The sequence below is a fragment of the Papio anubis genome, chromosome 4 (genome assembly GCF_008728515.1).
Source record: "Papio anubis isolate 15944 chromosome 4, Panubis1.0, whole genome shotgun sequence".
Taxonomy (NCBI): Eukaryota; Metazoa; Chordata; class Mammalia; order Primates; family Cercopithecidae; genus Papio; species Papio anubis.
In genome coordinates, this window is record NC_044979.1 from 149,997,753 (window position 1) to 150,024,461 (window position 26,709).

At 36.3% G+C, this 26,709-nt stretch overlaps 1 protein-coding gene across 5 annotated transcripts in view; it reads right to left on the minus strand.

The window, feature by feature from the left end:
- NRIP1 (nuclear receptor interacting protein 1) overlaps nucleotides 1-26,709 on the minus strand; it is a 104,020-nt gene that overhangs the window by 58,950 nt on the left and 18,361 nt on the right. For 4 of the 5 annotated variants that reach the window (XM_009202440.4, XM_021935566.2, XM_021935569.2 and 1 more), the window contains exon 2: nucleotides 23,144-23,225. The gene's annotated coding sequence lies outside the window, so the exon portion shown is untranslated. Of the gene's footprint in view, nucleotides 1-15,355; nucleotides 15,392-23,143; nucleotides 23,226-26,709 lie in introns of those variants that run through there. The other variant, XM_021935567.2, reaches the window with a different exon arrangement.

The window sequence follows — 26,709 nt, forward strand, 5'->3', positions numbered from 1 at the left end:
TACCACCATGCCTGGTTAATTTTGTATTTTTAGTAGAGATGGGATCACACTATGTTGGTTAGGCTGATCTCGAACTCCTGACCTCAGGTGACCACCCACGTCGACCTCCCAAAGTGCTGGGATGACAGGCATAAGCCACCACACCTGGCCATTAAATTTATTCTTAAGCTTTATTCTTTTTGTTACTCTTTTGACTGAATGGAATTTATTTTTGGATGGTTTGTTGCCAGTATATAAGAAATGCAGCCGGGCGCGGGGGCTCACGCCTGTAATCCCAGCACTTTGGGAAGCAGAGGCAGGAGTAAAACATGTGCACTCAAAACTACAAAACACTGTTGAGGGAAATTAAAGAAGACTTGTTTATTGGAACGAAGATTCAGTTGATTGAAAGATTCAATATTACTAAGACGTCAATTCTCCCTACATTGATCTACCTAAATGCCATCGTAATCTTTTTCTAGAAATTGGTCCTAAAATATATATGAAAGTATAAAATACCAATAAAATTGAAACAACTATGAAAAAGTATGAAGCTGCAGGACTTAAACTTATCTAATCTCAAAGCATGCTATAAAGCTATATGGTAACTAGTAGTGTTGATCCTGGCATAAAGATACACATATAGGTAATGGAACAGAATAGAATCCAGAATAAACTCCCATTCATAGTAATTTAATTTTCGACAAATATGCCACTGCAATTAAAATAATAGTCTTTTTAATACATGGTGCTGGTACAGCTAGATGTCTATATGTGAAAACAAATAAATAAGGGTAAACCTGTATCTCTCAACATACAAAAATAACAACTCAAAATGGATTAGAGCCTGAATTGTAAAAATTAAAACAGAACTTCTAGAAGAAGGAATAGGATAAATTCTTATGAACTTAAGTTACCGAAAGATTCCTTAAATAGGACAACAAAAGCACAATCCATTTCAAACAATGAAAAACGGAATGTCATCAAATTGAAAGACCATCCACAGAATGGAAGAAAATATTTGCAAATCATATAATTGATGAAGTACAGTATACAGCATATACTAAAACCCTTTGAAGTCAGCAATAAGATAAACTGACCAAATTTTTTTTAATGGACTAAAGATTTAAAGGTACTTCACCCAAGAAGACATGAATGTTTAGTAAACACACAGAAGGATGCTCATTGTTATCCGTCAAAGACATGAAATATTAGTAAAATCACAATGAGATCACATGTCACACTCACTAGAATAGTTACATTTAAAAAAAAAAAAAAAAAGACTGAAAAAACTCGAAGGTTGCGGAGGACAGGAAGAAACTGAAACCCTCCTCCATTGCTGGTGAGAATGTAAAAACGGCATAACCACTTGAAAAACAGTTTCGTGGTTTTTCACAAGTTAAACATACATGAATGTATACCCTTGCAATGACTGACTAATTTTACACTGGAGTACCTAACCAAGAGAAATGAAAATATATGTACGCAAAAAATCTGTCTACAAATGGCGATATCAGCATCAATCATAATAGCCAAAAACTGTAAACAAACCAAATACCCACCCACTGGTAAAGGCAAGCATAAAGCGGGAACCAACAAAAAAGGGAATGAACTAATGATTCATGGAACCAAGGATGAACCTCAGAAACTTAATAGTGAAAGAAGCTAAATACAAAAGCTATCTATATTGTATGATTCCAAAAAGATATCTATATTATATGATTCCGTTTATATACGAAATGTCTTAAAAAGCTGAATTGTATGTAGAGAAAGCAGATCACCTCCTGGGGAAGGAGAAGACGCAGAGATTGGAAGTGGGAGTGAAGGACTCTGTGGACACATGAAAATGTCCTAGCGCCAGACTGTGGTGATGGTTGCAACATCTGAGTGCATTGACTCAAAACCTTCAAACTGAACACTTACAGTGGATGAATTGCTTGATACATGTAAATTGTACCGAAATAAAGTCATGAAAAATAAAAACAACATATTATATACAAAATCATAAATTGATTTAAAATGAGTCTAATGTACTGACAAAGGTCTAATATCCAGAGTTTACAAAGAGTTTAAACAAATTTACAAGAAAAAAAAACATTAAAAGATGGGCAAAGATATGAACAGACAGTTCTAAAAAGAAGACATTCATGCGGCCAGCAAATATATATATATATTTATATAAAATTTTTATATATATTTATATACATATATATAAAAGCTCAACATCACTGATCATTAGAGAAATGCAAATTAAAACCATAATGAGATACCATCTCATGCCTGTCAGAATGGTGATTATTAAAGAGTCAGAAAACAACAGATGATGACAAGGCTGTGGAGAAAAAAGAATACTTTACATTGCTGGTGGAATGTAAATTAGTTTAACCACTGTGGAAGACAGTGTGGCAACTCCTCAAAGACCTAGAGGCAGAAATACCATTTGACCCAGCAATCCCATTACTGGGTATACACCCAAAGGATTACAAATCATTCTATTATCAAGACACATGCACGTGTATGTTCACTGCAGCACTATTCACGACAGCCACGACATGGAATCAAACCAAATGCCCATCAGTGATAGACTGGATAAAGAAAATGAGGTACATATATACCATGGAATACTATGCAGCTATAAAAAGGAATGAGATCATGTCCTTTGCAGGGACATGGATAGAAGCCATTGTCCTCAGCAAGCTAATGCAGGAACAGAAAACCAAGTACTGCATGTTGTCACTTAAAAGTGGGAGCTGAATGATGAGAATACAGGGATACACTTCTGGGGAACATTACACACTGGGCCTGCTGGGTGGGAGCTGCGAGGGGAGGGAGAGCCTCAGGAAGAATAGCTAATGGATGCTGGGCTTAACATCTAAGTGACGGGTTGATCTGTGCAGCAAACCACATGGCACACGTTTACCTATGTAAAAAAACTAGCGCATCCTGCACATGTGCCCAGAACTTACAAGTTGAAGAAAAAAATGAGTCTGATGTAAAATATGTTGCCACTTCTCTCATTAAATAACAATCATACTTTAAGATAAACCTAATGTATTACAATTACTCTTTGGAGAAAACAAAAGTAGAATTAAGATGACTATTCACCTTCTTCATACACTTCTGGTGGGAATGTAAAATGCGGTGTAGCCATTCAGGGGAACAGATAGTTCCCTAAAAAGCAACATCAAGTTACTACATGACCCAGGAATTCCACTCCTATGTATATACAGAAGGGAAATAACCTAATGTCCATCAACTGATAAGCAGATAAAATGTGATAAATCCATACTAGGAAATATTATTTAGTCACAAAAAGGAAGGAAGTGCTGACACATGCTAAAACATAGACAAACTTTATTATGCTGAGTGAAAGAAGCCAATCACTAAAAATCATATGTGATCCCATTTCTGTGGAATGTACAGAAGAGGCAAATTAATCTAGACAGAAAGATCAGCAGTTATCCAGGGCTGGGGTGGGAAAGGATGGAAATGGAGAGTGACAGCTAACAGGGATGGGGCTCCTCTTAAGATCACGAAATTGTGAAAAAAGACTGTGGTGTTGGTTACACACCTATATGAACATAAAAACTGCGGAACTGAACACTTTAAACAGGTGAATTTGTGGTATGTAAATTATATCTCAATAAAGCTGTAAAAATGACTATTCACCTGATATTTATTAAAACATCAAAAGTAATTTCAGGGTAAAAACCTAGATCTCTAATCTTGTTTGCTTTTGAAGTTATGTCACATTTATCAGAAGTTTGCTAATATTCAATTAATTCTGGCTAAATATAAGAATACTTTTTTTAAAAAACTGTATTTTTATACACCAGCCACAAACAGAAAACAACATTTAGAAAATATCCAGCAGCAAAGCATACCTAAGAATAAAAGTAACTTGTAAATACTGCATGTTCAATATAAATACAATATATTGGAAGGCATTAACAATGAAACCTGAATAATCCAAATAAATGGAATGACATACCATGTTCATTATATAAATACTCAGTATCATAACATGAGAATTCTTCCCAAATTAAACAAATGCTTTTAATGCAATGCCTATCGAAATGTAAATGGCTTAATAAGTTAATTCTAAAATTTGCATGGAGCAGCAAAAGCCCATGAAAGAGAAAAAAATCCTACCACCAAAAGAAAATAGTAGGAAACCTGCCTTGTTGGATACCAAAACGTATCATAAAGTTCTAACAATTAAGCTAGTGTGCGCCTGGAAAAGAGACAAATAAATTGATTGCTGGAGAACAAGAACATCGCACGGAGAAAATATTTGACAAAAGTTACACTTTAGATGCCCAGTGAAGGGAGACATCATTCAGTAGTGCTGAAACAACAGGTTATCCACTGTGTTATCCACTGAGGCAAAAGTGGACTCCTGCGGTCTAACATATAAACAATTCCAGAGAGATTAACGTTTTAAATAGAGAACACACGTCTTCAGTATTTTTAATATAAAATATAAGAGGATATCTTTATGATCTCATAGTAGGAAACATTTCCTTAAGACACAAAAAGGGTTAACTATACATAAAGTATTAAGATTAATAAATTCAAATGCATTCAAATTGAAAACTTCATTCATCAAAAATACAACAGCAGAAGATCTGCCAAAAAAATTGGGGGTTGGTGTGATGGCTCACGCCTATAATCCCAGCACTTTGGGAGGCCAAGGTGGGTGGATCATTTGAGGTCAGGAGTTCAAGACCAGCCTGGCCAACATGGTGAAACCCTGTCTCCACTAAAATACAAAAATTAGCTGGGTGTGGTGGCAGGCACCTGTAATCCCAGCTACTAGCGAGGCTGAAGCAGGGGAATTGCTTGAACCCAGGACGCAGAGGTTGCAGTGAGCTGAGATCGCATCACTGCACTCCAGCCTGGGCGACAGACAGAGACTGTCTCTCACACACACATACACACACAAAACTTTGGTATCCAGAATATGTGTGTGTGTGTGTGTGTCCTATAATATTTTAATTAAAAATGGCCAAAACAGAGAGGGGGTAGCCCTAATAAGAGGTATGAGAGAGCTCAAGCAGGAGGAGGTGAGTGTCACTGTGGAGTGGGAGAAATTATGTGGTACGGGGAATTCAAGCCTCAGCTCCAGATCTGTATTGCACTTGTTATTGGATGTGTTATTTTAAAATTTTTAAACATTTACGACATAAAAGTATTTAAAGTTTTAAGTATACAATGGACAAAAGGTATGAACTTGCATTTCACGAAAGAATACACTAATGGTGAATAATCACATGAAAAGATGTCTAACCTTATTAGCAATCACAGAAAAATCAAAACCAGTAAGATGCCATTTTGCATTCAATAAATTCAGAAAAGGGTGGTATGCGGTGAGCAGGATGACAGAGAAGTCCTTGCACAGGAGTGGTCCAGCACTGGGTATCAATGCCCAAGCTGGAGCAGAAGGGCGTCCACAAAAAGATGCACTGTGGTATGCAATGTAGAAATCAATGTGGGCTGAGAAGGGCTTCCACAGGAACGGGCTTTGAGGCTCAAGTAAAACTAGGGGGCAGGGTGAGGGACAAGAGAAATGGCAGATCGACTACCTACAGGGAGAATGATCAAATAAAGTAACACTAAGGATCACGGTAGTCAGGTTTCTCACTGTAAGAGGAGGTACAAAAAGGGAAGGAAATATAATTGAAGCCTATAGGATTGGAATGAAATTAGAGACATCAGTATGATCAAGCGATGAAATGTCAAAAAGACACTAAAGGGGGTTCCACTGGCAAAATCAGGCACAAGATTAGCACCAAAATAAGTAACTATAAAAATGGATTACAGCTCACTGAATAAAATACAGGCTCATGAGCACATACTGAAAAAAAATAAATTCACTAAAACTGTGATCAGGAAAGGGATTTTACACAGTTTCAAAGAACCTGCATGCAAAATAATTATTAATTACAGAGGGAAAATGAGTAATTTCACAGTAGATAAACTTAGCAGACACCATCTTAATCAAGTAATCCCAGTAAAAATCAACAGTAATGGGTCAAAATGAAACTGTATGCCACCACATAGGATGCAAACAGAAGACAGAGTATCATTTCTGTGATATTCCTGCTCAATATTCATAACAGGGATCTAATCATGAGGAAACAGAAGACAACCCTAAAGGAAAAGATATTCTCCAAAATTACAGGCCGATATGGTCTTCTGAAATGCCAGCGTCTTTAAAGTCAAAGACTGAAGAACTGTTCCAGACTGAGGGAGACTAAAGAGATGAGACTAGTAAAAAGCAAAGTGTGCTTTAGAAAGGATTCTAAACTGAATCCTTTGCTAAAAAGGACATTATTGGGACAGCTTGGAAACTGGAATGAGCTCTGAGGATTAGATAGTAGTGATGATCAATGACTCTGATGGTTTTGTTGTGGTTTCCAGGACAAGGTATTGTTTCTTCCTGGGAAACACATACTTGTTTATTCATGGGTAATATGTCAACAGAGGAAAAAAGTTCCACTGTATTGTACGTGAAACTTTTCTGTATGTGTTACTTTAAAACTAAAAATATGTAAAATACAAATGTATAAAATAACAGTTGTGAGTACATAACGGGCATAGGACATAAGAATTTCATAAAATAATATACCAATGATGAGAAAAACACATGAAAAGATGTTCAGCCTCATTCGCTATCACAGAAAAGTAAATCAAGATCATAATATGATGCCACTTTGTATCTACTAATTTGGAAAAAGTTAAAAAGTCTGACAGTTCTTAGACTTGGCAATGGTGTAGCTCAACAGAAGCTCCTGACATATTACTAATGAAATGTAAACTGGTCTGATAACACTGGAAACAATTTCATATTCTTTCATAACTGAGCATTCTCTGCATATCTAATCTTGGGTATATACCCCAAAGTCTTGCACATCTTCTCCAGAACACATATAAAAGAACGCTGACATCAGCAATGCTTATAACAGTTATACATGTGTGTGACTATAAGTACATCTATATATGTATGTAAGTATATCAACACAGGTATATCAAAAAAAAAACAAAAACAAAAACAAGCAAACAAAAGGACCGGCAACCATCCAAATGTCCACACACAGGAGAAGAAATAAACACACACAATGGAATATTGGCCAGGAGTGGAAATAAATGAACTATAGCTACATATAGCAGTATAAATAAATTTCAAAAAATCATAATGAGTTGGAAAAGCAAGTCTCAAAACTGTACATATTAAATAACTTAAAGAGTGTAAGTGGATTGTTTGCAACTCAATGGATAAATGCTTGAGGGGATGGACACCTCATTCTTCATGATGTGCTTACTTCACATTGCATGCCTGTATCAAATCATCCCTGTACCCCACAAATATATACACCTGTGTACCCACAAAAACCAAATTTAAAAAAATTTGAAACAGCAAGTATCTGAAAACTTCACACAGAATGCTACCATTTTCAGAAAACAAAACCATAAAGTGACATATTATTTAAAGATTAATGTAAAAACCAGTATTATTTAAAAGACAATAAATGATTAACACCAAATGGAAGACAGTGGTTGCAAGGCACCAGGGGCAAGGAGAGCAACATACCGACAGATGCAGCTGTGGTAGTTAAGTCTGATTCGAGGCTCGATGGTAGGTTCTTGGGAGATCACTTTCATATTGGGCCTCATAATTCAAATACATTCCTGTTTACACCAAGTGTTACTTACATAATACAAAATAAGTGGCTATATTGTGGTAAATCAGAGCTCTGACAAGTATCTTGTTTAGGTAAGCATCTTAATAATTTTCACACGTGAACAAATGTTAACTGTTAGGCAACAGATTTTCTTTATTCTCCTTGTTAGAAACAAAACCAAAGGAGTATATAGAGAGAGACACTCAAAAGAATTGAAAAACTGACTGGCAGATAAAAACTTAGAGCTTGGTCAATCAAAGAATGAGGCTAATTCCTATCTCCCACCACTTTGGTCTCTAATAAAGCTAACATAAATGCTCGCTTACTTAATTACTGCAAACTTCACAACTGTCTGATGAAAGAGGGTCATTTTGCAAAAATTACTTAACATGAGAAATAGGTAAACTGGAGTAATTCAATACACTTTAGGTTCTTAACAAAATGCATTTTCCCTTTAAATCTAAACAGGCCGTTTTCTCTCTAGTTGGTCACATAGACTGGCAATCATATATTCACCATGACAGCCAAAACTGTGATGAGAAAGACTTAATTCATCTTAAAGAGCAAAGTTTATTTGCACAATAAATAACTCTTTATATTTAGTATATGGTACTTCCATCTCAAAAAAAACTTCCAATTCAATTTTCTCAACAACCTTGCATTACAGATAGAGCACACATTATTAAGCAATAACCACTGCATGCAGCATAATATTTAAAAATCTTTTAAATAAGTTAGAAATGTGAAAGATATTCTAAATCAGATTTGCTACCCAAATACTTCTTGAGTATCTAGCATGTGAAAGGTACTTTATAAGGTGCTTTTTGGCATTCTATGTAATGCACACGGATTGAAAATCTTAGCTACGTGCTGCATTCTTGTTAAATGCAAATGAGTACAATAATCTGGTTAAAAGATATCTTACACTAATTCCTCTTCAAAAGAAAGGGAGCAAGAAGCCATTCATCCTGATAAACTCACATAAGATATACTGTACTGATTCTTTCTCTGGTCTTGGATTTCTTTTTAATGATGTGCTTGCACATTAACTACAGGCTACACAATACTGAGGAAGTTGGAGTGGGGTAAGATCACCTATTTAATAACACATTTCCTTTAGAAGGATCATTGCTTCATGTTACAGAGGAAACAGACATAAAACTAAATCCACACCATTAGTCCTTGTGGTGTATTCCTTTTTGTATGTATATTTTTACAAGGTTTGGGGCTGAAAAATGAGCACTGATTCAAAGAATAAATATATTTAATGTGCAATTTTTAACACTAAAGTAGGCACTAAATAAAAGTACAGTGTACAAATGTTTCTTTGAATACTCTATTTTAAAATTGCTTCCAGTGTTTCCCTGTGTTGTTCAATGGAAATAAAATATCCACTCCATATAACACTTAATTTTTCTATTTCCTATTCTTTATTGTTACTATTGAAATTATTTTCTTTTAAAAGTCATTTCCCATTATTAATGGTCAACATTATTCTTTTAAAAAATATACATTGGTCCAAAAAATATTTATATAAACAAGTGTTTATCTGACATCCCCATTTGGAGGTCTCCAAGCATTTCAAGTTTAACATGTCAATAACTGAGTCCCTGTTACTCCTAATCTCAGATCAGCTCCATTCTTCCAATTGTTCAGGCTGCCATCCGAGATGCCTCTCTTCCTCTCACACCCACATACAGTCTTTTAGTAAATTCTGTGGGCTTTACCTTGGAAGCCAGAATCCAGAATTCAGTTACTTCTTACTGTCCCCATTCAAGTCATCTCCTTCTCTCCTGAATTATAATAATGGCCTCCTCACTGGTTTCCTTGTTTCTGTTTTTGATACCTCTTTGGTATACATAACACAACTGCTGAAGTGATTCCGCTAAAACATGATATTGGGCCACTCTTCTGCTCAAAATTTTCTAGGGGCTTCCCCCTCTGACCTCATATCATGTGATTCTCCCTCACTCACCCTACTCCAGCCACAGGAACTTTGACTGGAATACTCTCCTCCCTAGAGGGCTACATCACTAGCTCCCATGCTGACTCAGCCCTTACTCAAGTCCATCCTCTGGGTAAGGCCTTTCCTGGTGTCATCTAAAACTTCATGGACATCTCCCCTGCACCTGCCCTCAAGACCCTCCATTCTCCTCTCTTTGCTTCAATTTTTATTTAGCACTTAATAAGATACCATAAATTGAATTGCTTTATCTTATTTGTCTATATCACCAATAAAATGTAAGCTCCAGGAGGGTAGCAATTTATTTTCCTCTTTTGTTCACTGTTCTATCTCCAGGACTTAGAAGAATAACCAAAATACAGTAAGCACTCAATAAGTATGACTGGATGGGGTGCACAGTTCACACCCATAATCCCAGTGCTTTGAGAGGCTGAGGCAGGAGATCGCTTGAGCCCAGGAGTTAGAGGCTGTGGTGAGCTACGATAACCCCACTGCACTCCAGCCCGGGCAACAGAGTGACTCCCTGTCTCCAATAAAGTAAAACAAATAAACAAATAGTACACGTCTGTATTTTGTGATCTCACAAGAGAGTCCGCAGAGATGAACAAAACTCATATCCTCACCAGCTGTGACAAACGCTGCAGTGACCTCCTCACACATACAGTGTCCTCTTCCTTATTTGCCTGTAGAAACTCACTCTCTTCCCCTCAGGAGGTCGATCCCAATTAGGTAAAGCCACTTGTGGCACATCATGTCTATTCTGATAATACGAGGCAGGGCGTAGGCATGGGTATGTGATGTCATTCTGACCAGTGAAGGTGACCAGGAAATGTGGGAAAATGGCCATCTTTCAACCGTGAAGAGTGACATCACCAAGTCACTCAAGACGGCAGAGGAGAAAACAGAAAATATCATGTGGGACACTGGTAAGATCATTATGACAATTCATTAACTGCCAAGACTCCAAATTTTTTGTTGGGTGAGAAGATATACCCTTACTGTTTGTTACTTCTAGTAGCCTTCTATTAGTTACATTTTTATTAACACAGAAAAATTTTTCAAATATTCACACAGTTTCGCACAATGGGTTAAGTCAAACTAACACCAAGTTGGATTCATTCACCTGGTGGAAGTCAGGTGGTTTCCCTTTCATCATGCTGCATGCCCAGAGAACAGGTTACATGATAATGAAACAAGTTCTTTCAATGGAAATCGTATTTTCTCATAGGAATAATATGTTATAAACAGGGTTTTCTCTTAATTAAGAATTGAAAATAAACATATTACCAAAACAAAGGCAGTCCAAATACAGAGCTTTAATAAATTAAATGGTAAAATTGTGCTCCCAATGACTACATATATAACAACGTTCTGCAGAATGGTAAGTGCTCATTCAGAGGGAGGAAAACACGGAACGAGGGAGAGAGAAGGTTGGGAGGTAAGGAGGGAGGAGGGGAGGTCCCAAGTCCAAATAAATTTAGGAGATGATGATTTAAGTTAAAATAGATCACTACATTCCCTTCCTATGTGTATACACTCTGGAAGGCGCTTGGAGGATCACCACATTCCCTTTCTACGTGTATACACTCTGGAAGGCGAATGGAGGATCACCACATTTCCTTTCTACGTGTATACACTCTGGAAGGCGGATGGAGGATCACCACCTTCCCTTTCTACGTATATACACTCTGGCAGGCGGTTGGAGGATCACCACCTTCCCTTTCTATATTTGTACAGTCTGTTTGTACAGTCTATGTTTGTACAGGCAGGCAGTGGGAGGATCACCAAATTCCCTTTCTATGTGTATACACTCTGGCAGGCGATTGGAGGAAAACGTCATTAATCTGAGACGCTCCCATTCATCTCTGAAATAATCCTAGGTTCAAATGGAGGAAGGAAGTAGGTCAGTGACAGTTTGACCCAAAGGGGTAATTTTGAGTCAAAGGGTTTTGATTTTTAACTCAAAGCCAAGCCGTTAGTAACAAAGCCAGAACTATGACTATCCAAAATGAGAACTCTTCAAATTCTCACTACAACCACCTAACAAACCACACACTGCCTCATTACAAAAGTCTTAAAAACTTTGAAAATTCTAATAAACTCCTTGTACTATCAAGTAACTTACTACAGACATAATGGGAGCAAAATAGAAGATATTTTAAAAAGATTTTCTATAGAATAAACCTAACTCTACACTTAACATAGTATCTGTAACATATAGTAATTATTTAGTTATCAGTAGTTTTATTAGCTGTCATTTTTGAAAAAATATTTGAATGATGGCTCTGAAAAAAAAAAAAAAACTTTCGAAGTCACTGAAAAAAGGTAGGAATGTCCTTCAAAACCTTCTCACCATATTCGCTAATAGTAAACAAAGGTATAGAAGTTATTCTGTTGGTAAAACTTCAAAAAGCAGTAACTGAATCAATTTAACTTAGGACTTTAGTCCAGAGAGGATGTCTGATCATTGTAAGGTTGACTACAGAGGTCTGCTGATCTCAGATCCAATCCTTGCTTCCTTCTGCTCTCCCTTGCTTCATCTCTGAGTCACTCTACATTCAGCAAATGAAGCAGGAGAGGCAGCAGAAGGGTGAGTTAAGACTGGAATTAAAAGTGTGAAGCCACAGAATGACCAAAAGATGTGTGTGATGTAAAAAATGTTTTTACAAAAATATAAACTAGTCTGTTTGATTTCAAATATGGTTCCTTTAAATAATGGGCCACTGAGAAAGCTGAAAAATTAAAATGATCATCTCTGAAGTACCTTATCTCAATGTAAGTTAACTGGATAAGCATTAGTCAAATAAAAATTAAAATGTATCTAATCCCAAAATTCAAACATTAATCATTACGTAAAAAAAATTCGGAATTATATTTCCCACAAGTAGTCAAGGTCATTTCTAAAGTGGTATCTACGGAATAATACAAAAAACTAAAAAATACTGCATACCGGCCAGGCACAGTGGCTGACGCCTGTAATCCCAGCACTTTGGGAGGCCAAGGCGGGCGGATCACGAGGTCAGGAGATCGAGACCATCCTGGCTAACACGGTGAAACATCATTTCTACTAAAAATACAAAAAATCAGCCGGGCGTGGTGGCGGGCGCCTGTAGTCCCAGCTACTCAGGAGGCTGAGGCAGGAGAATGGTGTGAACCCAGACGATGGGGTTTGCAGTGAGCCCCGATCGCGCCACTGCGCTCCCACCTGGGCAACAGAGCGAGACTCTGTCTCAAAAAAAAAAAAAATACTCCATACTATGTCAGAACTGCATTAAATGCTTTATGCAGGCTTAATTTCTATACAGTAATTCTCAAATAACTCTATGAAGTTATCCCCATTTTACAGATGAGAACACTGAGCCTTAGAGAGGTAAGGTGATTTGCCCATAGTCAGCAATAGTAAGTAAGTGGCAGAGTTGGGGTTCACACCTAGGTTATCTGGTCTTGTTCAAAACCACCACATCACAAGCCTTTATCAACTTCAATCCATTTACCCATAAACACTACTTTGGCTGAAATGCAGTTTATTAAAGATTTTAAGTAGCCTCAAGCATAATTCTATACCCTAATGGTGACTTTCAACAAGAAATGTAGTTTTAAAACAATTATCTAGTGAGTTATTGTCAGTTATCACGATTAACTTTTATTCATTAGACACAAGTAAATACCTGTTACTGACAATAGGGCTAAGACATACATTATCTCACTCAATCATTATTTATAAAATAGATAGTATCCAATTTCACAGATGAGGCTCAGAGAAGTTGAGTGACTTGCCCAGTTAAGGGGTAAATCTGGGATTCAAACTCAAGTCAGTGTGTTTCACAGTAAGGCATTCCACAATCAATCCCCAATAAACGTCAGCAGTGTCAGATCAGTTGCCTTGGTCAGCTCATCTCCTGATCATTTCATGAAAAATTAACCATCTGTTTATAAATCATTCATCAAATGTTTTGTTCCTAGAGCTATGCGAAAGACACACATATCATTACAAGCCTTTGCTGGACCCCACTAGACTCTTTAAATAAAAATATGTTCCTGGGGTAATCTAGATTCTGGCAATTTCTATTGCAAATTCACCAAATCCATTGCTTTTGTTACTACCACAGCATAAACACCCTGAATTTTCCTTGCTGGAATAAAGCCTGTTAAAACTTTGTGCAGGAAAATCTCCAGGACTTTTTAAGTATCAAAAAGCTGAGGAAATGTTGGTACTTTAAAATAAATCCTGACCCAGTAAGAACTGGCACTGGGCCTTTTATTTTCTTGCAGTCAGCAAAACTACAAACCTACAAAAATTCAAATAGTAGTTAAGGGGCATGCATTTTGAAGTAGTTCCATATGTGGTGAGTCACTTCCCAACTCATGCTTTATACTGAAAACTTTTTTTAACCTGGATATGTAGGCAGAAATCCCTTTTAAAACCTATCACAGCCACACTATGAAAGGAAAAGCAAGTCCCCGTGGGAGTTGACTAATTGTTTCCCCTGAAAACTGTTTTCCTGGGGGGAAAAAATGAATATTATTATTGACTCCTATGTACCACCTTGCTTTATAGTTCAAACAAATTCAGAAACTGTTTTTCCTAACCCTGTATTGATCTAGATCTTTGCAAAAATGAAATGAAAGACAGGTTAATCATCCAACAAACATAATACGCAAGTGTGTATGAGGAGAGGAGAGCAGGAGGAAGTGGAAAGAACTAGGTCAGTAGGTGGCAGATGTTAAGTGGTTCAAACTTGAAAGGAATCCTAAAAGCATGGACCGAGGTTTGTGGAAACTCTTAAAAGTAACTCAAAAGTAAATGAAAAATAAAAATAAAATAAAAATGTGTGGAAGAAAGGTCCTAATTTAGAAGGACGTGCTACTAAGTAAAAGAGTGATCATCTAAAGACCTATTTTCTTTCTTTTGAAAAATACATTATAATTAACAATATTGTCCATAACACATTATCTTTCTATAGCATTACACTGATATCAATGCACTTTATATATTTCCTCATTTATCCTGCATAATATTCTTATGATGTAAGATGTATCCTCATTTTATAGATTGAAAACCTGATGCTCAGGTTAAATGATTAACTAAGAGTATATGTGAAGATGTGAAGAGTATATGTAAAGATGCAGAAGATACAGTATATGTGAAGAATATAACTCTTAGGATTCTAAAGCCATCATTTTCCATACCATTGTATTTAACTGTGGCTGTGACAGTAGCAGCTCTTAATGCCTACTCAAGAGGTAAAAGAGAAATAAACCCTTTGTTTTAAAATTTAAAAAAAAAACAATTACCTCTGCCTTTTCTCAAGAGAAAACAGGAATCCTTATATCTCAAATAAATGTTTTCTTTTAAAATACAAGTTTACAAGGTAAAGAGTATTCACGTGATAAGCCTATCAGAAACAAGTCTAAATGCCTGAGCCAATTTTAAATAGTTCACATTTATTCATTTCATACAATGTTGCTATAAAAACAAATTGTGCATGATAATTCCCATTTGACATTAAAGTAACCAAGATGAAGAGAAGTTACACTAATAGAAGATTTAAAAGCTAAGAATATAGCATTCTGTGGTGACCAGATTAAGTTTAAATTGTATATGACTTTTTTTTTTTTTTTTTTTTTTTTTGAGACAGAGTCTCGCTCTGTCGCCCAGGCTGGAGCGCAATGGCGCGATCTCGGCTCACTGCAACCTCCATCTCCTGGGTTCAAGCATTTCTCCTACCTCAGCTTCCTGAGTAGCTGGGACTACAGTTGTGCGCCACCATGGCCAGCTCATTTTTTGTATTTTTAGTAGAGACGATGTTTCACTGTGCTGGCCAGGCTGGTCTCAAACTCCTGACCTTGTGATCCACCCGCCTCGGCCTCCCAAAGTGCTGGGATTACAGGCATTGTGATGTATATGACTTTGTAACAAATACTATAATGATGCTTTTCAACCTCAACAGAAATTCATGGGAGTATTTACATAATATAATAATGTTATCGATTTCTTATTTTCTGAAATTACTGTGAAAATGGCAAATTAGCAGTAACTCAGTAGAGGAGTATCACTATTAATACAAACTGCATGCCCATGTTTTTAAAACGCTTATAAAAGTAACTTGAGTAGCATTCTTTGTGACGTTATATCCATTTCTATGGCAATAAACAGGCTTTCAGAATTTTTGTACGTGATATAAATAAAGCCAGAGGATCAATATTTTTTTAACTAACACTGGAAAAAAAGGCTGAATATTTTCTAAACTTTATGCCCTAGATAATAAAGTAAGGGCTGTGTATACTGCCCACATAATCTGGGTGGCCAAAAATGTTAACTTCCCAAACATATTTAGTTGCCAAAAGGATATCCCAATTGCACATCATATTTTGTTACAGTAAGGAAGATTTAGAAACTATAATCATTGTTTCCTCCTCCCAAATTCAGTTTCTGCTACTACTCCCTGTCACCACCATCTCAGCATTTAAATACATAAAACCACAGTCAGCCCAAATGCTCAGGGTCTATGTATGACGACAGAATTCATCTTTGTTTATGCTGCTGATTCTATGAAACTCATTTCCTCCTTTAACCTTTTACCACTTCTTTCTGCGAACTAATTTACACCCACAACCCAGATACACATGATCTTCAGATTTGGGGTTTTTCTTGGAGGGGGCATAGATCTGAAAGTCAGAAACTTATTTCATTCCTAGATACTATTCTTAGCACCAGAACAATGCCCTAACCAAATAAAAAAATATTCATTATCCCCAATTCAGTCCCATTTAGAATCTCCACTAGCCAGGCAGACTATTTAGCAATATTTTTAAAATATTCCTAAGACATAGAATTGAAAAGGCTGGGGTTATCTTTAAGAAATTTAGGGAAATCTGTGAAATGATTCTTTTTAAAAAATATATTTTACCCCAATGTGAATTAAATATGGAAAACTAAAGATACATTTTGGGAAGTTAACAAAACTTTGATCTTTGAAATTGTTACATTCTAAGCAGGTAATTTATTACTTTCATCAAAAGCTTTTGTATTTTCTCTCTTGATGAACAGCAAAGAATATTAAGTCTATAGTAAGCTATAAGGAAATAATAAGCAAAATTTAAGCAAAATAATAAGCAAAATTTATTTAGCTAACATATTAAATAAATTTTGCTTATTCAGGTAAGGAACATTAAAAGAGCATTCTACATATCGCAGTCAGTTAAGTCAAAGAAATGTATATATTCCACAAAATAAAGTCTGGGTACTGTCATAATTACTCATATTACACTTCGCAACCTGTAAATTTCTAAAACACATGCTATCATTTCATCTGCATACAAAGTATATGAAAAAACTGTTGCACAAATGTAAGCAACCTGCATAATGTAATAAAGATGAACTTTTATCCTTTTTTGATCATTTCTAAAGCTTTCAAATTGTATCAGGACATACTCTGGAGTTTGGTTTCACCAACGGTTTGATTTATCACCCCACATGTGTGAGGCATCAAGTTGAGTGCTTTGTAAATCACCAATTTACAAAAGATACAACCCCTTCCATTTAGAAGTTTATAATTTTGCTGCAGAGATGAATGAAACGATATGAAAAATAAAGGCAGTGTGAGTGGCATTCGTCAACCACTGTAAGAGAGTAGATGGGAGCACATGTTCCCTTCTGTCCGAGTGGTCATACAAATCACAGGATGGATGGCCTTGGTAAAAGAAAACTAGTAGGGATCACAGGACATCTGAGCTGAAGATAGCAAAAATAATGTGGCAGAATAAGAAATGTGCAATTAACACGTTTAAGGAAGGGGCAAACCAAACAGATGATCCTGAGATATGCAGGAACCAAGCAGAAATAGGACCTGTCTTATCTTGGGAGCAAAGGTCTTTGTTCAGGGTCATAATAATTTTCTTCAGAAAGTTTTACTTTGCTGTGTAGAATGTGTTGGGTAATAAAACTAAAAGGCAAAAGACCAAATAGAAAGTTACTGCAGTAACTATCTAACAACCAGAAAGTAACAAAGCCTGAATTTGGAAAATGGCAGTGGAAAGACAAACCAAAACTCATAATTCTTCCTGTTCCAATGAAAATGATTATTGACATAGTCATAATTACTGCTGACTGCAATCAAATGTTAAATACATAAAGGTATAATATAAAACTGAGAACTTGCCTATAGACTTTTAGGAAAGACTTTGATCACATTTATCATCTCACACTTATCCTAAAATGTAATAAACATTATAATGTCCCCTTTGAATGTTTTCTAGGGTACCATATACCATAACTGAATATGTCTTTAATTCAATTTTTGTACTATTTTAAAAACATTTATTGTAGTTGACCTAAAAATAAAACTTCAAGAACTACAATTAGATACCACCTGTATAAAATGAAAGCCAATCTATACTTCTCTATACAAAATTACTTTCCAAAACCTTTTGAGCTGTGCCTGATCTATACTAAGATACCAAAATATACTGTATGTCTCCTATATTTTACAGAAACAGAAATCTTTTATAAATGAACTTCTCAAACTGATTACCAACATAATTTTATTATCCAAATGAAAAAAACACATATTTATATCTATAAGAAAAATTACCTGACTATAATAATAAACCCTATTTTTTGAAAAGTTCATTATTTACATATTACCTTTCAAAGGGATGTGTATGTCGGTTTGATGAAAAAAACTATTTTCAAATTATTCAAATTGTCCAAATGTATGATGATGCTTATAACTTACAATTTCTGTTTTCATTTCCTTTAAATATTCCCTGCCCCAGAAAACCTATAAAGGCAAATTTTCAGAAATAAAAAAAAATGTGTATCTTCGCCACGCATTCAATAAATAATTAGTCTATGAACAGGTATGTCCTCCTTCCAGATGCTCAGCCTTCCACTAGCTTCTTCAGATTGATTAGTAATGAACACAACAGAAATTCTTGCCTTCAAGGAGTTTCAATTTTAGAAAGATTAAACAATAAACTACAATTTAAAAAGAAACACAAATTTCATTGTATTTTTAAAGCTGTTAAGTGCTGTGGAGAAAGGGAACAGCATAAAGGAGAGAGGAAAAAGAGGAGGTTTCCGTTTTGAATTATGTGGTCACCAGGGTGGGCTCCACTAAGAAGATGCCTTTTCAGCTAATGAAAGGACTTTAGTTTTACATCAAGTGAGGTGAAGGCTTTTAAGCAGAGGAATAATTTTCTTTTCTTACTACTCAATGAGAATTGAGTGTCAAAAAGAGTATCAATTTCATTTAAGAGTGTGGCGGTAGTATTATCAAAAATGTGTTGGGGGTAAGCTATACAACAACCACTGTATCCCAGATCTGGGACCCAAGGCAAGCGCTGAAGTGTGAAGAGGCCATCTATCCCTCAAAGGGCTGTTCCCTCCACAGTACGCCTCCATATTGACTGTCTTCACACGCCAAGAGTCCCTCATCCACATTCCCAATGCTGAATACCAAGAAGCTTTAAACCCAATTTGGTGGCAAAATCAAACCCACATTCATGTGAGACGGTTTATAGCCTTGATTTATCCCATTTGGCGAAAATAAACATGAAGAAACATTAACCCTCAAAATTTAGGTAACTTTTAAATATCCTAAGCAATGAGAAGTCGTAGGCACATCTATATGTACACACACAAACTATCTGCAAACTCCCCTATTTTATTGACTATAGTGGAGTTGTATCATATAGCAATCTATCACATTCAGTTAAAACAGCCATGCTTTTAAAAAAAGAAAAACACACTTCCCCAAAAGTAAAATTCTACCTAGTATAACTTGGAGTAAGATGGAAAATATGAATCTACTGCCACAGATTTGGATTTTATAGTTTAAAGATACGTATCTGTCATTCGACATGTCCCCTAAACACTGGCTAATTGATTTCTCTGATGTTCAAGCAAAGAAAATGCTACTTATTCCAAAACAGAAGGAAAAATAGGCTGTTTGAAACTTACTTAAAGAGAGTACTTCAGCATTTGACAGGGCCCCTTTCTCTGGGATTTTTAAGGGTGATTTTAACTAGTCATGAACCTGACTAAAGCACTGTCTTTTAAAAACCCAAAATGTAACTCTATAGCTGTGCTGTCTAATATAGCAACCACTAGACACATGTGGCTACTGTGCGCTTGAAAGATGACTAGTCAGAATTCAGAGAGCCGTGAGTCAAAGCACACACCAGGTTTCAAAAACTCAGTATAGATTTACATTCTTTTTGAATGCAAAATATCTCATAATTTTATATTGATTATTCACTGAAAGGATAACATTTTGCAGATACTGAGTTAAATCAAACATATTATTAATTTCACCAGTTACTTTTAACCACAGCTACTAGAAACTTTAACATTTAAAATGTAAAGTTACATAACGTAGCTCACATTATACTTCTAGTGAACAGCACTGCTCTATAGGAAAGACCTAGAAAAAGATTAATTTCTCAAACACTTATCTGCTAGAATGAATAATATCAATTTTTATCACCAGAATAATAAAAACACAAAGGTCACAACAAACACTTGTCAGGAATGCTGAAATAAGGGTTTTGTAACTCAAAAGTATCTATTACTTTAAATATTCAGAGAGGTGTCCAAATATTCAATAATTTTAAAAAGCCTTCAATATGTGTTATGTCTGATTTGCTTCAAAATCCGCTTTCAGTATTTCAATCATACGATCACAAGTACATAGAGCAGGGTTTTGTGTCCTAGTTTCCTTCACTAGGGTTAGAACAAACCCAGGTTTTGTGAGCCAAACACATATTATAATAGAATCAGAAAACAGGTAACTTATTTTTTAACAGATGGGAAAATTTAAATAACTCCTAAGAAACAACTTTGGAGTTTACACTAGGTCAAAGAAAAATAAGTCTCTCTAATTATAAAACCTACCATTAACAAAAGACACACTGATTGACATTTCCTAAATATTCTTAAAAGCACTCTAAGTACCTATTACTCTAAACACATGCACGCCCCACCACTCAGCAGCAGTTCCATTCCCGTGCTTACACTGTACTCGTGAGAAATGAATGTTTATTTCTACCAAAAGATCCAAAAAAGTTCACAGCAGCCTTATTTGTAGCCACAAACTCGAAAGAAAACTAAACGTCCATTTACAGTGGAATGGATAAATGGTGGTATAATCATAGAATAGAACACAGACAATTTAGGGGGAAAAACAAGTAACGTACACAACATGGATGACTCTTACAGACATAATGTTGATTAAAAAAACACAGACACGCAAGAGTTCATATGACATGCTTCCAACTTTATACAGTTTAAAACAGGCCAAACTAATCTATTGCAGAAGATGCCAAAGACTAGTTTCTGCTGGGTACAGGCAGGATTGATTAGAAAATACACAAATATAATAAGCCTTCTGGAGTAGGGTGCTAGTTACTCAGACTATACTTATATAAAAAACAATCAAGTTAACAAATAAGGGTGTCTGTTTGATTACGTGAAGTTACAATTCAGTAGGTTTTGTATAAAAAGAAGAAACTTTTTCTTAAAAGGACCTTATGCATTACAATTCCTTTTCAAAATAATTACTTAAAACTAATTCTTACCTTGAATATACATGAGAATTTGTCGATTTAATCCTTCAGCTAAACTTTTAATTTCCTTGCAGTTTCTTTTTAATAACTATCAACTCTATTGAAACATACATTTAATTCTGAGATATGACATTTCATGAATTGATAATTCATATTATCATTAAAATTATAACTTCCATTTTTAGAGCTAAGTGTGAATGTTTATACGAAATATTTATAATAGTTCATTCTCATCTTTAATTTGAAAAGATAACTCTAAATTCCATAAAATTCAGTTTCTGATTATATAATTTATTTTACTGGATAAAGTGTATATTAAATTTAACTTATTTTGGGGGTTCATTTACAAGTCCTTTCACAGACCTAATTTGCTTGTTTAAATTTCTTACTTGCTTTTGCCTTTCCCTCATAACTGACAAGAAGAGGAAGAATATGCTGGTTTGCCAATAAATAATAATCTTAAACACAGAGTTTCCATTTTAAAAGTTCAATGCAGCGTGCTGGGGAGACTTACTAAAAGACTATGTTCAACTAATCCTAGAAATTCACACTGCTTGATGGTGATTAAGAAAATCTGTAAAAACTGACTTTTGTGTTGTTTCATATGAATAAAAATCATGAATATTAAGCTAATAAAGTTAAATCTGTATTACAGTAAAGTTAAATCTGTATTACAGTAAAAGAAGGTGGCCAATTCACTACAATCTTAACAAATACATTATTTTATTAAATGTATTTATGTATCCTTCCTTCATCTGTTTCTATTCCAAGCAAGACAGCTGGCAAAAGTCTTCGAGAAGGAAAACACAAGATACAGAGGAGGTATGAGGTTGAACATTAAGAAGGATGCCTTGGATATAGATCAAGAAGACTATGTTCACCACTGACATTAGTCAAATTGGCTGGCATATCCATATGTGGTCTATGAAGTATGCTATGGTCTGAATGTTGTATCTCCCCAAAATTCATAAATTGAAACCATATTTGCAATGTGAGGGTGATTTGGACGTGGGGACTTTGGGGAGTGATTAGATCATGAGGAGAATGCCCTTATGAACAGGATTAGTTCATAAAAGAGGTCCCAAGAATCCTCTGGCCACCTCCACCCATGTGAGGTTACAGCAAGAAGTCAGCCGTTTATGAGGAACAGGCCCTTACTAGACATTAAATCTCCTGGCACCTTGGTCTTGGACTTCTCAGCCTCCAGAACTGTGAGAAATAAACTTCTGTGGTTTATAAGCCTCTCATCTATGGTATTTGTTACAGCAGCTCAAATGGACTAAGATAAGACAAAGCACAAAGTGAGTAAATTTCTCAAAAGATGATTTTAACATAACCTTCCTTCCTAGTCATACATCGCATGTCCTGACACTCTGGGTTTACAAGCAGATAAATTATTATGCTGTTCCAATCTATCCACAAATGATCATGCAAAGAGGGAACTTAGCAAATGGATGTTCAGAGGCAAAACCAGGTGGCCTGGCTGAGTCTGTCCATGGACCCTGATGATAGACTGATCCAAATGCAGATGGCAGCTGATCCCTACACTAGAAGGTAGAGCTGTTGCAGGCAGGAAGAATTTTAAGACTGCCTGAATGTTTCAGGTATACTTCACACTGTCTTAGGTAAAAAGGAACTTTCTGTATCTCATTTTCAAATCAAGACATTCTTTAAAATAGTTCTATACTAGTAAGGTAAAATGTAAATACCTCGTGTTTAAAATAGGTAAAACTGGTTTACTCCAAACCAGACGTTTTATTCGATTACACAACATTTTGATTTACCAAAATTGAAATATAACCTTCTTTGTGACAAATGGCAAAGTAGTTTATCAATATCTAAAAATTAAAGAAAAATAACAAAATGTGACACAACAGTCTTACTTTTCTACAATTGGAAAGGCTTGATGACATTTTAAAAAGTGGGGCAATGAGACAAAAGACAATACCTTCTGGCCGTGTTTCTCCCAAATGTTAAAATAATGAGTCCTGAGAACAGAGTTCTGAAATAGCTCACAATCCAAACACTTCCTGAAAATTAAGAGAAATAAGTGTTACTTCAAGTGCACCTTATCTCAAAGAGTTGTTTTACAATGGAATTTTAATTACTAACTAAATCATCTCAAAAAACAACAAAAAGATGTATTACAAGGTAAAAAAAGTATTCATATTCTTCATGATACATGCTTTCTTTGGACACAGTTGTAGACCACATGTAACAGAACAACATTCATTACAGAATTATTTGCCAAAATACACTACCCCCTTTTTTTTTTTTTTTTTTTTTTCTTTTGAGGTGGAGTCTCCCTCTGTCACCCAGGCTGGAGTGCAATGGCGTGATCTCAGCTCACTGCAACCTCCCTCCGCCTTCCAGGTCCAAGCAATTCTCCCACCTCAGTCTCCCAAGTAGCTGGGATTACAGGTACCCAGCACCACGCCCAGCTAATTTTTGTATTTTTAGTAGAGATGAGTTTTTGCCATGTTGGCCAGGCCAGTCTCAAACTCCTGACCTCAGGTGATCTGCCTGCCTCAGCCTCTCAAAGTGCTGGGATTACAGGCGTGAGCCATCACACCCGGCCAACTATCCATCTGTGTTTATTTTACTGTAAAGACTGTCCCTATTGTTGATGATGTAAAAAGTTAATGTCAAAGATAAAGAGGAATTTCAGTCAAGGCTTCTGGGAGAAAAAGTATTAGAATTATTTAACAGTCACTGCACAGTTTGAAACACCTCATTTCTTTTCTGTACCACTAGGAACAGAAAATGTTAAGCTCAGAATTAGAACCATACCAGATACAGAATGACACTGACGTGGAAAAGTTCATACTACCAGGAACAAAAGAGTGGATCAAAGTTTATGGCCAGCAAGGGATGGAGCAAACAATTTAACATTTAAGAAATTGTATTTTGGTCAACAGGCCAATGGACAGTGCCTGAGTACCATGCTGGTTGGTACAGGATGTCAGACAGCGACACCAGAGTCCCAACTCATCTGGGTAGATAGGACACCTACCACCCAGCCAGGCTGATTGTCTGGGCCGGGGGGATTAGGAGAGCATTGAAATAGATACTGGAGGAGTCTTAGTGATGAAGAACTGACAGTGAATGAGTGGATGAGAGAGAGTGTGCATGTGTGTGTAGTAGTAATTAAAGGCATATTTTTTCATTGCAGTTGGTCCATCTAAAACTACCGTCTTCTCTTTTATGATATTATTTTTACTTAAGCTTGGCATGTTAATTGATTAAGGCTCTATGATTAATTGATGTCATTTATCAGACATTTACGGAGTATCAGCTGTATACCTTGCACCATGCGGGGTATTGAGGGTTCACAGACACAGGCAGAATAACAATAAGCAAGATACAGCCTAAGTGACCTACAGGTATAGTGGTGAAGAGCCTGCTTGGTTAGGATGTCGGGGAAGTATTACTCTAAGAAATTTGTTACCTTTATGTGGTTTTAAGGAGACTGAAGAGGCCCCAGTAAAATGAAATGAAATGAAAAACAGCTATTTTGGGAGGTTAGAATTCAGGTTTACAGATTTATTTTTATTCAAAGCTATAATCCTTGAGAACTGATCACAGGTTATAGGCTAGGAATTGAGAGTTCTAGAAGTGTAAGTCAGATCTAAGTGGCGTGCCTGATAGAAATGGAATGCTGCTATGGTGGTATCAGGGAGTTTGCATGGTACCTCCCTTATCACCAGTAGCTTCACTGTCCATTGGCCTGTTAGCATTTTACCCACAGTAGAACATCTTTCAAGATGGGAGTCAATCCTCTCAAACACTGCCACTACTTTATCAATTAAGTTTACATGATATTCTATATCCTTTGTTGTTATTTCAACAATGTTCACACAGTATCTTCAATCAGGAGTAGAACCCACCAAAGTTATCCATAAGGGGTGGAAGCAGCTTCTTTCAAACTCCTATTAATGTTAATATTTTGACCTCCTCCCATTAATCACAAATATTCTCAACGGCATCTAGAATGGTGAATCCTTTTCAGAAAGTTTACAACTGCCTTCGCCCAGATCCATCAGAGGAATCACTACTTATGGCAACTATAGCTTCACAAGATGTATTTCTTCAATGGTAAGACTTGAAAGTTGAAATTACTCCTTGACCCACAGGCTACAGAACAGATGCTGTATTAACAGCCATGAAAATGAACATTGACTTCCTTGTGCATCTCCATCAGAGCTCTTGAGTGACCAGGTACACGGTCAATAAGCAGTAATATGTTGCTAGGAATCTTTTTTTTTTTTTTTTCCTGAGCAGTTGGTCTCAATAGGGGGCCTAAAATATTCAGCAAACCATGCTGTAAACAGATGTTCTGTCATTCATGCTTTTTCTTCCATTTATATAGCATAGATAGAGGAGATTTAGTATAATTCTTAAGGAGCTTAGGATTTTTGGAATGGCCAAACATTGGTTTCCACTTCAAGTCACCAGCTGTATAATCCACTAACAAGAAAGTCAGTTTGTCCTTTGAGGTTTTGAGGCCAGGCATTGGTTTCTCCTCTCTAGCTATTAAAGTCCTAGGTGGCATATTCATCCAACGGAAGGCTGTTTCATTTACACTGAAAATCTGCTGTTTAATGTAGACATCTTCATCAGTGATCTTACCTAGATCTTCTGGAAGCTTGCTGTAGCTTCTACATCAGCATTAGCTACTTCATCTTGCACTTTAATGTTATCCAGGCAGCTTCTATCCTTAAACTTCATGAACAAACCTCTGCTAGCTTCCAACTTTTCTTCTGCTGTTTCTTCATCTCCCCTCAGCCTTTGTGGAATTAAAGAGAGCGAGGACCCTGCTCTGGATTAGGTTTTGGCTTAAGGGAATGTTACGGCTGCTGTGATTTTCTATGCAGACTACTAAAATATTCTCCATATTAGCAATAAGGCTGTCTATTAGTCTGTTCTCACACTGTATGAAAAAATGCTCCAGACAGGGTAATTTATAAAGGAAACAGGTTTAATTGACTCACAGTTCCGCATTGTTGGGGAAGTCTCAGGAAACTTACAATCATGGCACAAGGTGAGAGGAAAGCAAGGCACCTTCTTCACAAGGCAGCAGGAAGGAGAAACACCGGGCAAAGGGGGAAAAGCCTCTTATAAAACCATCAGATCTCGGGCGGGCGTGGTGGCTCACACCTGTAATCCCAGCACTTTGGTAGGCCAAGGCGGGCAAATCACAAGGTCAGGAGATCGAGACCATCCTGGCTAATACGGTGAAACCCCGTCTCTACTAAAAATCAAAAAATTAGCCAGGCATGGTGGCGGGCTCCTGTAGTCCCAGCTACTCAGGAGGCTGAGGCGGGAGAATGGCGTGAACCCGGGAGGCGGAGCTTGCAGTGAGCCCAGATCGCACCACTGTACTCCAGTCTGGGCAACAGAGCAAGAGGCTCCATCTCAAAAATTAATAAATAAATAAATAAATAATTAAATAAAACCATCAGATCTCGTGAGAACTCACTATCACGAGAACAGCATGGGGGTAACTGCCCCTAT